The 14,693-nt window shown below is 47.6% G+C and overlaps 1 pseudogene; it reads left to right on the forward strand.

Moving 5' to 3' along the window:
• LOC123447034 overlaps positions 1-14,693 on the forward strand; it is a 33,388-nt pseudogene that overhangs the window by 16,983 nt on the left and 1,712 nt on the right.

Below are 14,693 nucleotides of genomic sequence, written 5' to 3' on the forward strand. Positions count from 1 at the left end.
TTTGGCGGTTATTTTTCGGGTCGGGGCGGGATGCGAGGTCTGCTATAGTTGCTCTAACTCCTGATTTTCGCCTGTTCGGCTCCCCTCATGCGAGTAAGTTTCCTTTTACATACACACACTCCGATGGTTCTGGGCCTCGGCCTATTACCACGCCCTCGTGAGAATTCGCTCCCCCTCTGCCCTTATGTATCTAAGGTGATTCGTGGAAAATCCTATTTGACGCTTTCTGAGTCAAGATGTTGACGTTTCGTACAAGGAGCACGATCGAGCGATGTGATATGGACCGGCCCATTAACGTTTGCTTCGATTCCCGTTTTGGGAACCTTCTACGAGGTTTCCCGAACCCTTTTTATCCTTTTTTTCCTTTTTTCGTTTCTATCTTTTTATTTCTTTTTTTTTCTCTTTGTCCCTTCTTTCCGTTTCTTTTTTTCGAGGTTATTTTATCTTTTATAGAATAGGTTCATGTTCGAAAGTTATTCTTTAATTTAGAAAAATGTTTTTGTTTTCTTAAAAAATGTTCTAAATTTCAAAGAACTATGAAAATTCATATGTGTGATAGATGGGTATATCGAGAGCCACACACTAAGTTTCAGAATTGTTGGGTTTATATTTATTTTATAATAAATATAACTATAATCCAAATAGCTATGGGTTAATTCAAAGGCCTAAAAATAATAAAATTGAACCACCAAAAATATTGGTTTGAGTTTTCCTCCTACCAATATTTTCAATGTTTAATGGGAACATTTCTCGGGCACATTTGAAGAAGTTTTTAATGTTGATCTTTATAAAAAAACTGAGGTTTGAAAATTCGTTCAATTCAATTTCCTTAGAAAATTAAACATGATGACATGATGATGCTAATGCAACTAATTACAAAAATTATTCTAGGGTTCTGACAAACTCGGTAGAAACAGTTGAATCGGTCCTTTTCAGCGAGTCACACTCGGTCGAGCTAATTCTAGCACACGCGATTGGTCCCGTTGCACGAGCGAATACAAAAGGGATGCGACCTTTGTAGGTGGTTTCTTCTCTTGCATCTACTAAAATCCTCTCTAATCCCGGTGTCTTTGTCCCTTCTGATCTACATGGTGATATTTTGATTCGAAATAAGGTCCATACGAAAAATATACACATCAATGTCATGATTTCATTCAGAAGTTCACTTCGTAGTTTCGTCAACCGTAGAGGCGAGGTGACCTTTCAGGGCAGCCATGACACAAAAAAGGAGAAGATCACACATGAGTAGAGGGAGAAGAAGCACGGGAGCGAGAGGAGAACGGGAGGACGGGACGATTCTGAGAATGGTGACGCGTCGAAGCGGCTCGCCGGCCAATGCGGCGTGAGGAGCGGTGAGGGAGTAGTTCTGGTGAACGCTTAATATGTCAACTTCTCAAAGGAAAAACTAGACCCTCACGTCATAGTGCAATACACTAGGGGCGTGTTTGGTTTGCATCGTTTTTTACCCATTTGCATACTTGTCCCAGTTGGGCCTGGTTGAGCATATACACGCAAAAAACCAACATCTCCATGTTGATTGGTTGCCTGCATGTCCTCTCCATGCATCATAGCGATGCCTCTACGCACCGCGTTTGGTTGCTCGCATTGTATGTGCTCACACAAGCGCACGTTGCTTGGTTACATCCAGGACAGTAATGTGGTAACCTCCTCCTCGATGTGGTGAGGTTACCAAAGGCACACATGAAGTACTAACAAGTAAACTAGGAGAGACACAAGAATCTTAAGAACAAATATAAGTCTTAACCACGCAGAACAAGTTTAAAACCAAGATAGTAAGATAAGTTCTAAACGAAACCCAGATCTTAACAACAACTCAGGTGGTCGCGGCGAAGGCATTGTCGTGCTCCTTGCACTTGGTGACCACCTCCACGCCCTCTTCGTGAAGATTATCACCTTCATGGTGTCGGGGGTCAGTAGCTTAAACGTCAGCATGTACCTGATCATGATCTGGTGAACGGCAGCGAAGGTGGCCCAACCCTGATCAAGGGTGACACTGCCGTTCATCAACCTCACCATCACCCTCCATGCGCAGCCGGTGTTCGTCTTCAGCTTGAAATCGCCAGGGATGGCGGGGAAGTGCTTCATCAAGTCCAGGGGCAATGGCAGACTCTCCAGCTTTGGAGCAAGGATAACCTTGCAGAAGTGGCTTCGTCCTGACTCCTGTGTTGGGGAACGTCGCATGGGAAACAAAAAATTTCCTACGCGCACGAAGACCTATCATGGTGATGTCCATCTACAAGAGGGGATGAGTGATCTACGTACCCTCGTAGAACGTACAGCAGAAGCGTTAGAGAACGCGGTTGATGTAGTGGAACGTCCTCACGTCCCTCGATCCGCCCCGCGAACAATCCCGCGATCAGTCCCACGATCTAGTACCGAACGGACGGCACCTCCGCGTTCAGCACACGTACAGCTCAACGATGATCTCGGCCTTCTTGATCCAACAAGAGATACGGAGAGGTAGAAGAGTTCTCCGGCAGCGTGACGGCGCTCCGGAGGTTGGTGATGACCTTGTCTCAGCAGGGCTCCGCCCGAGCTCCGCAGAAACGCGATCTAAAGGAAAAACCGTGGAGGTATGTGGTCGGGCAGCCGTGGAAAAGTCGTCTCAAATCAGCCCTAAAACCTCCGTATATATAGGTGGGAGGGAGGGGACCTTTCCTTGGGGCTCAAGGAGCCCCAAGGGGGTCGGCCGAGTCCAAGGGGGAGGACTCTCCCCCCCCAAACCGAGTTGGACTAGGTTTGGTGGGAGGGAGTCCCCCTTCCTTCCCACCTCCTCCTTTTTTTTCTTTCTCTCTTGATTTTCTTCTCCTTGGCGCATAGAGCCTTTTGGGCTGTCCCACCAGCCAACTAAGGGCTGGTGTGCCACCCTCAAGGCCTATGGGCTTCCCCGGGGTGGGTTGCCCCCCCCCCCCCCCCCCCCCCCGGTGAACTCTCGGAACCCATTCGTCATTCCCGGTAACTCCGAAAACCTTCCGGTAATCAAATGAGGTCATCCTATATATCAATCTTCGTTTCCGGACCATTCCGGAAACCCTCATGACGTCCGTGATCTCATCCGGGACTCCGAACAACATTCGGTAACCAACCATATAACTCAAATACGCATAAAACAACGTCGAACCTTAAGTGTGCAGACCCTGCGGGTTCGAGAGCTATGTAGACATGACCCGAAAGACTCCTCGGTCAAGATCCAATAGCGGGACCTGGATGCCCATATTGGATCCCACATATTCTACGAAGATCTTATCGTTTGAACCTCAGTGTCAAGGATTCATATAATCCCGTATGTCATTCCCTTTGTCCTTCGGTATGTTACTTGCCCGAGATTCGATCGTCAGTATCCGCATACCTATTTCAATCTCGTTTACCGGCAAGTCTCTTTACTCGTTCCGTAATATAAGATCCCGCAACTTACACTAAGTTACATTGCTTGCAAGGCTTGTGTGTGATGTTGTATTACCGAGTGGGCCCCGAGATACCTCTCCGTCACACGGAGTGACAAATCCCAGTCTTGATCCATACTAACTCAACTAACACCTTCGGAGATACCTGTAGAGCACCTTTATAGTCACCCAGTTACGTTGCGACGTTTGATACACACAAAGCATTCCTCCGGTGTCAGTGAGTTATATGATCTCATGGTCATAGGAACAAATACTTGACACGCAGAAAACAGTAGCAACAAAATGACACGATCAACATGCTACGTCTATTAGTTTGGGTCTAGTCCATCACGTGATTCTCCTAATGACGTGATCCAGTTATCAAGCAACAACACCTTGTTCATAATCAGAAGACACTGACTATCATCGATCAACTGGCTAGCCAACTAGAGGCATACTAGGGACGGTGTTTTGTCTATGTATCCACACATGTAAATGAGTCTTCATTCAATACAATTACAGCATGGATAATAAACGATTATCTTGATACAGGAATTATAATAATAACTATTTTTATTATTGCCTCTAGGGCATAATTCCAACATCCTGATGGTAGTGGCCATAGTTCCTTCGCTTGGGGCTTGGGTGATTTTGCACTATCTCTTCAACCAATGAAGATACAACCTCCTTGCCCTTCTCCAATGGTGGCACCACCTCTTTGCCCTTGTCCATCTGCATTATGAACAACACGTAGTTCAATAGTTATCATTCATTCATATTGGCCTATATTAACCCACCTCACTAACCCATCACTGCACTCAAACCCCCTCTGTTTGACCATCTCTCCTCTTCCACCTCTCTGTTTCAGCACCTCCCCGTGGGCATGAACTCCAACTCCAACTCTCTAGACAACGGGCAAGATGGGCCAAGTACAGGCAGTACGAGGAGCCTCTAGACCAGCGTGTGGTGGCGTACTAGCGTACGTCTTCGTGTCGTCGAAGGCCGACGACGACGAGGTGCAGATGGTGGTCAGGGCACCGATGGTAGGCGACCATGCAAGACCCATCATTCTTGACGAAGATGACGAGGACGAAGAAGACGAGGAATAAGAGGAGATGGCGACCCCCCCCCCCCCCGCAGCCACCGCTCGTCGCGACTCCAGGGCCGCCGCGGCTAGACAAGAAACCCCCAATCCCAACCCCGGTGTAGTCAAAAAATAACCTATGAACCCTAGTGGTCGTCTATGCAGAATCGATTGATGGCAATCCTCCACCCCCGATGTGTTCAATCCCCTCCCCTAACTCATCAATCGGCTGCTCTAATCTAATCTAGCCCGAGTCGAAATAACTGAATGTACAGAGAGGACAAGGTCTTATCACTATGGCTGATGCCTTCGGTGGTGGTCTGCACTCGCTCCAGTGGTTGGCGACGCCGTTTTGGATCGCTTCGCAATAGAGCTCAGATTGTCGCCGTTGCCGCCGCCGCCGATGTGAGTGAGGAAGAGGGGAGAGAGCGGTAAGAAAGTGAGGTGACGGTAATTATTGACCGACGCGTGTGGAAACAACGCGACGTCTCGGAACCGCACCCACGCGTGCAACCAACCACACCCACGTACCTAGGGTTGTACCGCGCGGGCCTGGCTCCACAAAAATGACCGATTTGGATGTTCCTTTGGATGTAGGCCCAGAGATGCCTTAATCTTTGTGCTATGCAGACCCAACAGTAAATACGAATAACCAAATTGATATTTTTCTTTTCGCGCGGGTCTGGATGAAGTATATGCGATCAACCAAACGCGGCCTAGAATAATGCATGCAGTTAGTTGTTGCGGGAAGAAATTGTGCTTTGTGGATAGGGATATGATATCATAGAAAACCAGATGTGCGTCTTGAGAAGGAAATATTATTTCTGAGGTAAGTGTACCATCACTGACTGCCTCCGTTTCATAAAACAGAATACAGTCATGTACCACTCCGTCAGATGCCGATAGGCGGGACGCTGTCCAAAGAAAAGGACATGTTAGAAAAGGAATATATATGCATGAATATAAGCCAAATGGAGCCGGGAGGGAGGGTCATGACTTTTGCATCCAGTTTTTTAATCGCGACGGAGGTTGAAGGACCTGAGCACTCGGTTTAAGAACCGCCATCAGGTTTCAGAGCAGAAGAGTACAGTACAGTAGTACTAGATTATATAGGCCCTCCTTTTCTCTTGAGCTGTCAGGAATAATGGAGTCATCGGATCCCTTGTGGCCGCAACACTGGTGCCATGGAAGCAGTCCGGTTATGCTTTCACTTTGGACCCAACCGGCGCTAATCAACTAGGTACTCCGTAGTATGTATGTTAGCTGCCGGTTGTTTACTTGCTAGGACAAGCATGCGGTACGAGTGGTCTGATGGCAATGGCTTAGCTTTATGTCCATGTCTCGCGGGACATGTCCTTTGCATTTTGTTTGAGCTGCACCCTTAACGCCTGCTCCTGTTCACGCGTCGCCGTGGTGGTACAGACACATCACGGGCATGCAGTGGCTACGTACACCTTATCTTGGGGGCAATTGAAAGATGCTTTTCACCTACACATGCACCGTCCATGGCACCAGATGAGAGATGTACTGCTACTACCACCACCACCACTGACCACTGAACGTAGCACTTGGTGGTACGTAGCCAGGTACGAGCCTGCAGGTTGCACACACAGCACGTACAATTGCTCGACCGTGTATGCATGCATGCATGCAGGCCGCATCATTGATTCGCGTACTAGCCGCGACGACTATTCATACGATTCTTTTCTGCTCTTGTGGTGTCCGCTCTGCTCCGTCAGGAACGGAACTCATGAATGCGTGCACTCAAGCTAGCGTCCATGCATGTCGCGGCGAGTAGTGGAGGTGACCCTAGCTTACTCCAGCTAGGCGGTAGTGGTACTACAGCAGCTCCGTCAGCGTGCATTTACGGGAGGCGCAGCCGGTGGTGCACCCCGAAAGGGGGACGCGCCTCATTCACTCCCGCAGTCGACGCTTGCGCCCGTTGCAAGGGACGGGGCACGCGGTCGGTCGTTTCCGTGCATGAAAGCGGCGATGGCGCCGTAGACGTAGGCAGGGGGCAGGCATTGGCATGGGCAAGACGATCTAGTGCTAGCCTGGTTTCCCCGTAGCCTTCCACTCTCGGCCAGCCAGTTGCGAGCCAGCATCGATCACTGCCCTGACCTAACCTGGGAGCCAGCTCTGGTGCGCAACGCAACACCGGTGATGGTGAAAGTTGAGATAGATCGAGTCCTTTTCTTTTCATAAGACCGAGCAAGGTCGATGCGATGCGAGGCCCCACGCGCGCACTCACTCACTCACTGGCGCTCAAGAGAAATGCGTGGCCCTTTTCCCCCATCATCTCATCGGAAACAAAAAGGAGGTGGTGAGAGAGCGAGGTTCGTTCCTGGCTGCCCGCTTTTGCGTCCCGGAGAGGGCGAAAGGGCAAAGCGGGAAGGGGAGCGCAAGCAATCATCGTGTGATGGGCAGCGGGGCACAGCCGCATGCAATAAAGCCGCGTCAGTCAGTCAGTGGGCGACGGGGGAAGAAAAGGGAAGGAAAAGGAACACGAGACAGCATCGAACTTGTCCACAGTGGAGCCGGTATGCATCAGTGTCATCCAAAGCTACAGTGTTCCTTTCTGGTTTGGAGCTCGTGATCAAGTCTCAAGTTCGTTTCAACCCGGATCCCCTCGATGCGGCGGGAGCCTGGCGTTGGCGACGTGAATACGTACTTGAATACGTCAGTAAATGCGCGTCTGTTGTGCCGTACCAGCTGTGGAGTCAGTGCATCCATGGCAGACAGCGGTACGTACCGCGGCGCTGCGCAGGCGGCCGGTCACCGCGAGCTGCTCCGGCGGGCACACGACGTGCATGAATGCATGCATGCTATTGCATGCTCCGGAGTGCGTTTGTACCGTGGGTACGTGCAAGCGCGCTGCCACGGGCACAGGGACGATCATCGATGCCCCGCGGCGCGGCGAGTACGGTCAGAGCAGGTGACAAGGTGCAGATAGAGAATATGCCGGTGGTGAGAGACAGAGAGTGGCCGAGGCAGGACCGGAATTCCGAGGCCAGGTCCAAGCTAAAACTGCGACGTGCAGTACACCTAGGTTGGACACATAATTTGCACGGTCACTACTAATCAACTCCATCACTACTCACTAATGGTGTCCAGATAGTACACGCTTCACGGGTGGGATGCATCTAGACATGCGTCACGGCGGAGTACACGCACGATCTGGTTCAAGAAAAGCTCTCTCCAACGAATCGAGAAACTTAGGGCAATCCAACTGACGACCGGTCCGTTTTGTCCGGATTTGTCCATTTGAGAATGAAAATAGAGCATCTTCGTCCGAATCTGTGTTTGCATCGGTCGGGCATCCAACACACGGCCGGATCTTCGGTCCATCTTTTTCATGTGCATGTAATCGTTGAAAACAAAGGTTTTTTTATCACAATGGCGGTTCACACTTGTTCACGATGATCAGCAACACAACCGACGTCCTATAGAATACATGCTAGAGTCTCAAGTCGGCAACAGAGCCAACGGTCGGAACATGAGCCAACCTTCAAAAATGACATGGTTCACATGAGCAACAAAGCCATCATCTTCATGCCATGAGTTGTTGGAACATGGTCGTGCTCCTCTTCATCATTGTCGACGAATTTAGTGTCCTCGTAGTGGTTGCGGCCGTCGTGGCTCTGGATCTTGTCGGGATCGAAAGACTCGCCTTGGCAGTCGTGGTGGAAGGCCTCGCCACGGCCCTCGAAGATGACGCTTTCCATGAACGCCTAGCAATCAGGGTCATCGGCTGTACTATTCCGTCAAACAGCTTGCGGGTGCCGGCGAAACTTGCCATCGGAAACAACAGAGGCTACTTCCTTTGCGTCTAGTCGGACGTGTGGCCAACAACATTGTACCCCGGCGTCACGTCGAGGTCAATCAATCCCACGGGCGTGGCCAGAGCGACCATGCTGCACTCTGGCGACGTTGTGAACCGTGTCTGCCCATGGTCGTAAGGCGGTGGAGCGGGTGTGGTGGAGGAGCTCAACGACGTGTACTGAGGAGGACGAGCGGTCGACGATCCCGTGCTTGCCGCAACCATGGCAGCGACCGAAAGGATGGTCGACGGTGGTCATGCCTACCCTAGCATGAGGAGGGTGTGCGCCTTGGAGACGATGGATTTTTTCTCATCAACGTCGGCATGCTACGCCTCACGCCGCGCGACGGCTTTGACGGCGTAGGACGCAGCCGCCTTCACCTTCGCCACCTTTAAATGACAGCACCTCCTCTTCCCAAAGTCAGCGTCGAGTTTGACGATCTCCGCCGGCGTGAGCTCGGACCGAGGCTTCCTGGGACCCTTTGTAGGATCTGAAGTATGTCTAGAGGGGGTGATTAGACTACTTGACCAAATAAAAGCTTAGTTTTTTCCTAATTTTAATTGTGGGTCAGTTTTAGCAATTTGTGACTAGTCAAGGACACCCTACCCATGCATATCTAAGAGTATAGCAGCAGAAAGTAAAGACATGCAAATCTAAGTAGAGGGTAGGGAAAGGAAGATCAAACGCAAAGGTTGACACGACGATTTCTAGCATGGTTCCGATAGGTGGTGTTACCGTACGTCCACGTTAGTGGAGACTTCAACCCACGGAGGGTAACGGCAACGAGAGTCCACGGAGGCCTCCACTCACAAGTGGTCCACGAAGAAGGGCCTTGTCTATTCCACCATGGCTTACGTCCACACAGTACTAGTCTCACTCGGGGTAGATCTTCACGAAGTAGACGATCTCCTTGCCCTTACAAACTTCTTGGTTCAACTCCACAACACGAAGTAGGAGGCTCTCAAGCGATACCTAACCAATCTAGGAGGCACCATCACCCAAAAGGTATTAGATGCGATGGAACAATGAACTTCTTGCTCTTGTGCTTCAAAAGATAGTCTCATCAACACTCAATCACTTATTCACATATTTGGCATGGGTAGGAGAGATTGATTCGGAGGAAAGCAACTTGGGGAGGCTAGAGATCAAGCTTCTAATGGATGAATTGGAATATCTTGGTTTTAACACATGAGTAGGTGGCTCTCTCTCAGAAAAATGGATATGGCAAGTGTGTGAGTGTGTTCTAAGTGCTTCCTCTGTGGATGAGAGGTGGTTGAGGGATATATGTATGCATCTCCCAAAATCCAGCCATTACAACATTATTGCCCAACTCAGTGACACCAACATGAATCTCGATGGTACCAAGTTGCACTAAATTGGCAACTTCTGAATTCTCGGTGAGACCGATATGAGAATCTCGATGGTACCGATATGGTGACCTAGGACAGTTCCCAAATCTCGGTGAAACCGATTTTAAAACTCAGAAATTCCGATTCTTGAAATCGACACACCAGAAAATTGGTCAATGACTTTCGGTGGCACCTATGTGAAACTTGGTGGTACCAAGAGATTAGGGTTTGGCAAAGGTTCTCTCTCTAGAAAATCGGTAGGGCCGACATGGAATTCTTGGCGGCACCTATTTTTAATGTATAGGCTTCGGATAGAGATTTTGTGAGAGAATTGTTGAGTATTTTTGGTGGCTATCTCTAAGCACTTGAGCAACCAATTCATCATAAATACCTCACCCCCTTTTAATAGTACTAACTTTCCTATGGACTCACAAAGTGATGATAAAAAATGTAGATTCCACTTGCTTGAAGCTTTGCCAATCCTATTCCTTTCCTTGCATCAAGGGGTTTCTACTCACAATCCTTTAGCCAATGCATCTTTGAATTTTTTTGAAATATACTTGGATAGAATCATTAGATCAATGATACATATGTTGTTATAAATTACCAAAACCACCTTAGGGAGCAATTGTGCTTTTAATCTCCCCCTTTTTGGTAATTGATGACAACATATAGATCAAAGTTTCGACAAAAGATATAATCAATGATTAGCATCGTTTCGTTGAGAAGTATGTGAAAAGCAAGAGCTCCCCCTAAATTCGTGCACTATTTTGAATTTGCGATTGAATGCAAATGCACAATCGATTAGGATCATGGGTCATTCTTTCATGTCACATACATCTTGGTGGTGCGCATAAATGATGTGAATGAATAGTAATGCACATAACACCAAACAATGAGTGAGTGGTCATAATGTTACAGAAATAGGACTTCTGCGCTAGTCCAATTATTCGGGAACCTTCAATCATGAATCCGTTCCGGGTCCATTTTGGATCCTAGTGGAAAAGCCCCAAACTACTGCCCGGACGTCTCTGAAATGCCGAAGACACCACGAGGTATCTTTCACTTGACCAATTGAACCTCGATCGATTTGGGGGATACTGATGGGGTTACCTACTAAGGGTAGGGTCGTGGACCTGCCATCCAGGGCCCACCTAAGGCCCCACACGGTTATTAAAGTCCGAGGACTACCGATGCAACTCGGGTTTCACTCAGACGTATGGAGTCCCTCGGCCGATCCTTCACTCAGTCGAACACACTCCAACACTCAGACCAGGGCAAGCATGGACGACGAAGGAGCTGCAACGGCTAAGGGACTTAACATCTTAGATAAATCACATTGAAGACCTAGTTAGATCTGTTGTTACTAGTAACTTTCATAGTTATTAGCATTAACTCATCCTTGTAATGACGCTCAACGGGGACACGCGACTCTATATAATGTCGCCTTGAGTTCCATGGCAAGGGTTAAGCACCCTGTGTATTCACACCCTCCCATAAGCAAACACTAGTCTCTCGGTTTGAGACATAGGGTCTTTACCTTTTCCGAGAGGGGTCTAGACTCATACATCCAAGTGTTATACTTGCGTCGTAGCTAGGCTCTGCTCCCTCACTCGTACCCCCGATACTATTATCAGGCCCATTCCCTCGTCAGCAGTCACTGGCGAACGACTTCGTCGCCGCCTAGGAGACGACCTTCCCCTGGGCTGTCCCGGGGCCAACCCTCGTCGACCTCACCGGCCCCGAGGACGATGACGAGGACGCCTAGGGCAACGCCTAGGCGACGCACCTCCTCGTTTTTAGCTTAGTTAAATTTTCTATTTAATGCAATGTGGAATCATGCGACTATTGGCAGGCTTCGAGGCCGGCATTAATGTTTAGTTAACGTTTTTTATATTTTTAAAGTATTTATTGTGTTTTATTCTCGAATTACTTGAACAATGGGTCCCGACAGCGTTGGACGCAAGCATAGACCGAATTTCAAAAACGGACATGAACTTTCGTTGGATCGATCCAAAAAATTAAAACAAATAAAACATACGTTAATTTAAACCGCACGGTTGGAGTTGCTCTTACTACTACCCAGGAGGTTGAGACGAGGGTTAACTGACAAACTACGAGTGCGAAGTTTGTGTGACCGAGCACCTCGGTGCTCTGTATCTGATACGTTGAGCCATGCGTGTGAATCATGAACTGTCTAGTCGCTGTCCCCTGGTAGGCCGGGCTAGCATTAGGAGCTAGATTGTGTAGGCGTAGCTACTTGGTACAAGTGTTTGACACATTGGTCCATTTACGTGAAGTGTTTTCGGAGCATGGCGTCCTCTCTTGGAACATGACTTGTGACCGTGTATGTACCCACCAGACGGAGCGTTTACCTAATCGTCAACCTAAGGGGATCCCATTAGCTCTGCCCACTAGCTCTTCTTCCTCGACCTGGGGCGCAGCTCCGTCCGCTCCCCCAATGGACCAGTCGATGGGAGAGATGCGTCATGGAGCGCCCAGGTAACAAATCCTTCAAGTATTTCTCTACCATTTGTCGCCGGATCCACTGCGTCATGCTTTCCCCTCAATGGGGAAATCTCTGCGGCTAATAAAAAATATCAGATCTCATGCGTTTTTCCCTGGATCTGCAGCCTTGATCTCAATGCTTCCGGTCCAGTATGTTCTGCTCATCCGGGTGAGTCTCAAGCTTCTATGAGCATAGCTGTTGGAGAAGAAATACATGGGAAGGACTCCCTGGACGACGGAACAAGTGTCGAATTCAGTGCAAGATGCACTGAAGCAACCAGCGGCTGGACTAGGAGGTATTGTCCTCGAAGGCGCTCATTTTTCATTTGATTCCAAAGGAATCAATTTCTTACTTGCTTCGAACTGAAATGCTTTGAGCAATTTGATTGTGTCTCAGTTTTGATGTGCTGGTGGCATATTCTAAGTACTTCCCATATATGCTTTGTCGCAGTGGAGTTGTAGTCAATATTTAAGAATATACAATGTTTATGAATATACAAACTAAAAGCTTTCTATTTTTGATTCGAAGTATGGATTTAGTTTGACGTCAAATTAATTTTGAGCCTGCAAGGCTTTAAGTAACTGGATGTGGTTGTGACTTGATAAGTGGCCTGGTCTTGTTTGGATTTTATGGAAAACACATCAATAGTCGAGGGGTTGAATTTGTAGTTTTAATTTGATGCCTGGTGCTCGATGGATTCGATATGACGTGTGTGTTTTGTTTGATGGCTCTGCCGTTCTGCTTTTTGATCTAATAGAATGCTCTTGTAAATTGACATTTGATTGGATAGCTTTCCCTATTCGAACTTTGTAAATGTAATTTAGCCGTACATAGATGATATCAAATGAGAAAGTAGTTGCAAATTTTTCAAACTATGTGACTTGTTGAATGCTACGTTATAGCCTGTGTTTTTTGTTGTTTTGTGTTTGGATGTAGAATTTTTGTGTTTGGCTGGTCTTAATAACAATAAATCGACTAATGTTTCCTTTGTCTGTTTTATCTGCCTGACATTTTTCTTTAATTGTATATACAAGGGTTAGGATTGGCAAGGCATCCGTCGAAAGGAAAATGAGTGCAGCGAGGAAGAGTGCTTTGGAATTATCAGTGAGAGCTTACATAACCAAGCGCGATGGGAATGTTGCCAACCCTGTTATTGGAACCTCGTTCGACTCCATAGACGAGGCTTACAATTTCTATAATTTATATTCATGGGAGGTTGGTTTTGGTATTAGGCTATCAAAAAGCCGGCTCAATGTTAACCGGTCAAGGTGCATGCAAGAGATTGTGTGTGGCTGTGCGGTTAGTATTTGTTTCGCTGTCTTGCTAGTTATTCCGTTACATTGGATACCGCGGAATTTATTGGTTTGTATAATTTTCTGATTTTTCAGGGGAAGCCGGTGAAAGATAACATTAGATCATCCAGGTGTGGGTGCAATGCTATGATCAGGCTATTAAGGTCGGAAGACAATGGGTGGTACATATGTGAGCATCGCTCTTCACACAACCACCCTCTCTCGATGACGTGTGGCGAAAAAATGCACTGGCAATCTCACAGACACATTGACCGTTACACTAAAGATTTGGTTACACAGCTAAGGCAAAACAATGTTAGTCTTGGAAAGGTCTTAAGTATAGTTGGAAGTTTTTTTGGGTGTATCGAAAATGTTCCATTCACCAAGAGGGCGTTAAAGACACTGTGTGGCAAGATTAATAAGGAGCATAGTGATTCTGATGCCAGGAAAACAATGGACATTCTGTCTGAGATGAAGGCAAATGACTCGGCGTTCAATTATACTGTGCAGTTTGACGAGGAGAGCAGGATAAAGACACTTATGTGGGTGAATGGTAATAGCATCGACCAATTCATGTGTTTTGGAGATGCTATAACGTTTGACGCAACATATCGGACAAACTTATACGATATGCCATTTGGATTATTTGTTGGTGTGAACAACCATTTCCAGAGTATAATTTTTGGTGGAGCGATGCTTAGGGATGAGAAAGAGGATACATTCAGATAGGTCTTTCGTGAGTTCATTAGAATGGTTGGTGGGAAGCATCCACAGACGATACTTACTGGTATGTCTTGTGTTGGATTGTCTTTCTTAACACAAGCTCGTCATTTTAAAATGTCTCTTTTGTGAATGCTTACATCTCACATCTTGCCAATGGATGTTATTCCAGATCAGGCTCGTTCGATGGAATTGGCGATTGAGGCAGAGCTGCCAAATACAGTGCACAGGTGGTGTAAGTGGCACGTGTTGAAGAAAGCGAAAGAATCAATGGGCGCATTGTGGGGGAAGAATAGTGATTTCAAGACTGAGTTTCACAAGTTGGTCCATCACATGGTGAACGAAGAAGAGTTTGAAGGTGGGTGGGCTGTCAGCCTGGGCGTTCGGGTATTTTGGTTATTTCGGTTCGGGTAGTCCGGTTTATGGGTAATTCGGGTATTCGAAAATGGGAACCAAAGTTGTTTTTGTCAAAAAAATATCCGAACCCAAATTACCCAAAATTTTGGTTCGGGTA

The sequence above is a fragment of the Hordeum vulgare genome, chromosome 4H (genome assembly GCF_904849725.1).
Source record: "Hordeum vulgare subsp. vulgare chromosome 4H, MorexV3_pseudomolecules_assembly, whole genome shotgun sequence".
Taxonomy (NCBI): domain Eukaryota; kingdom Viridiplantae; phylum Streptophyta; class Magnoliopsida; order Poales; family Poaceae; genus Hordeum; species Hordeum vulgare.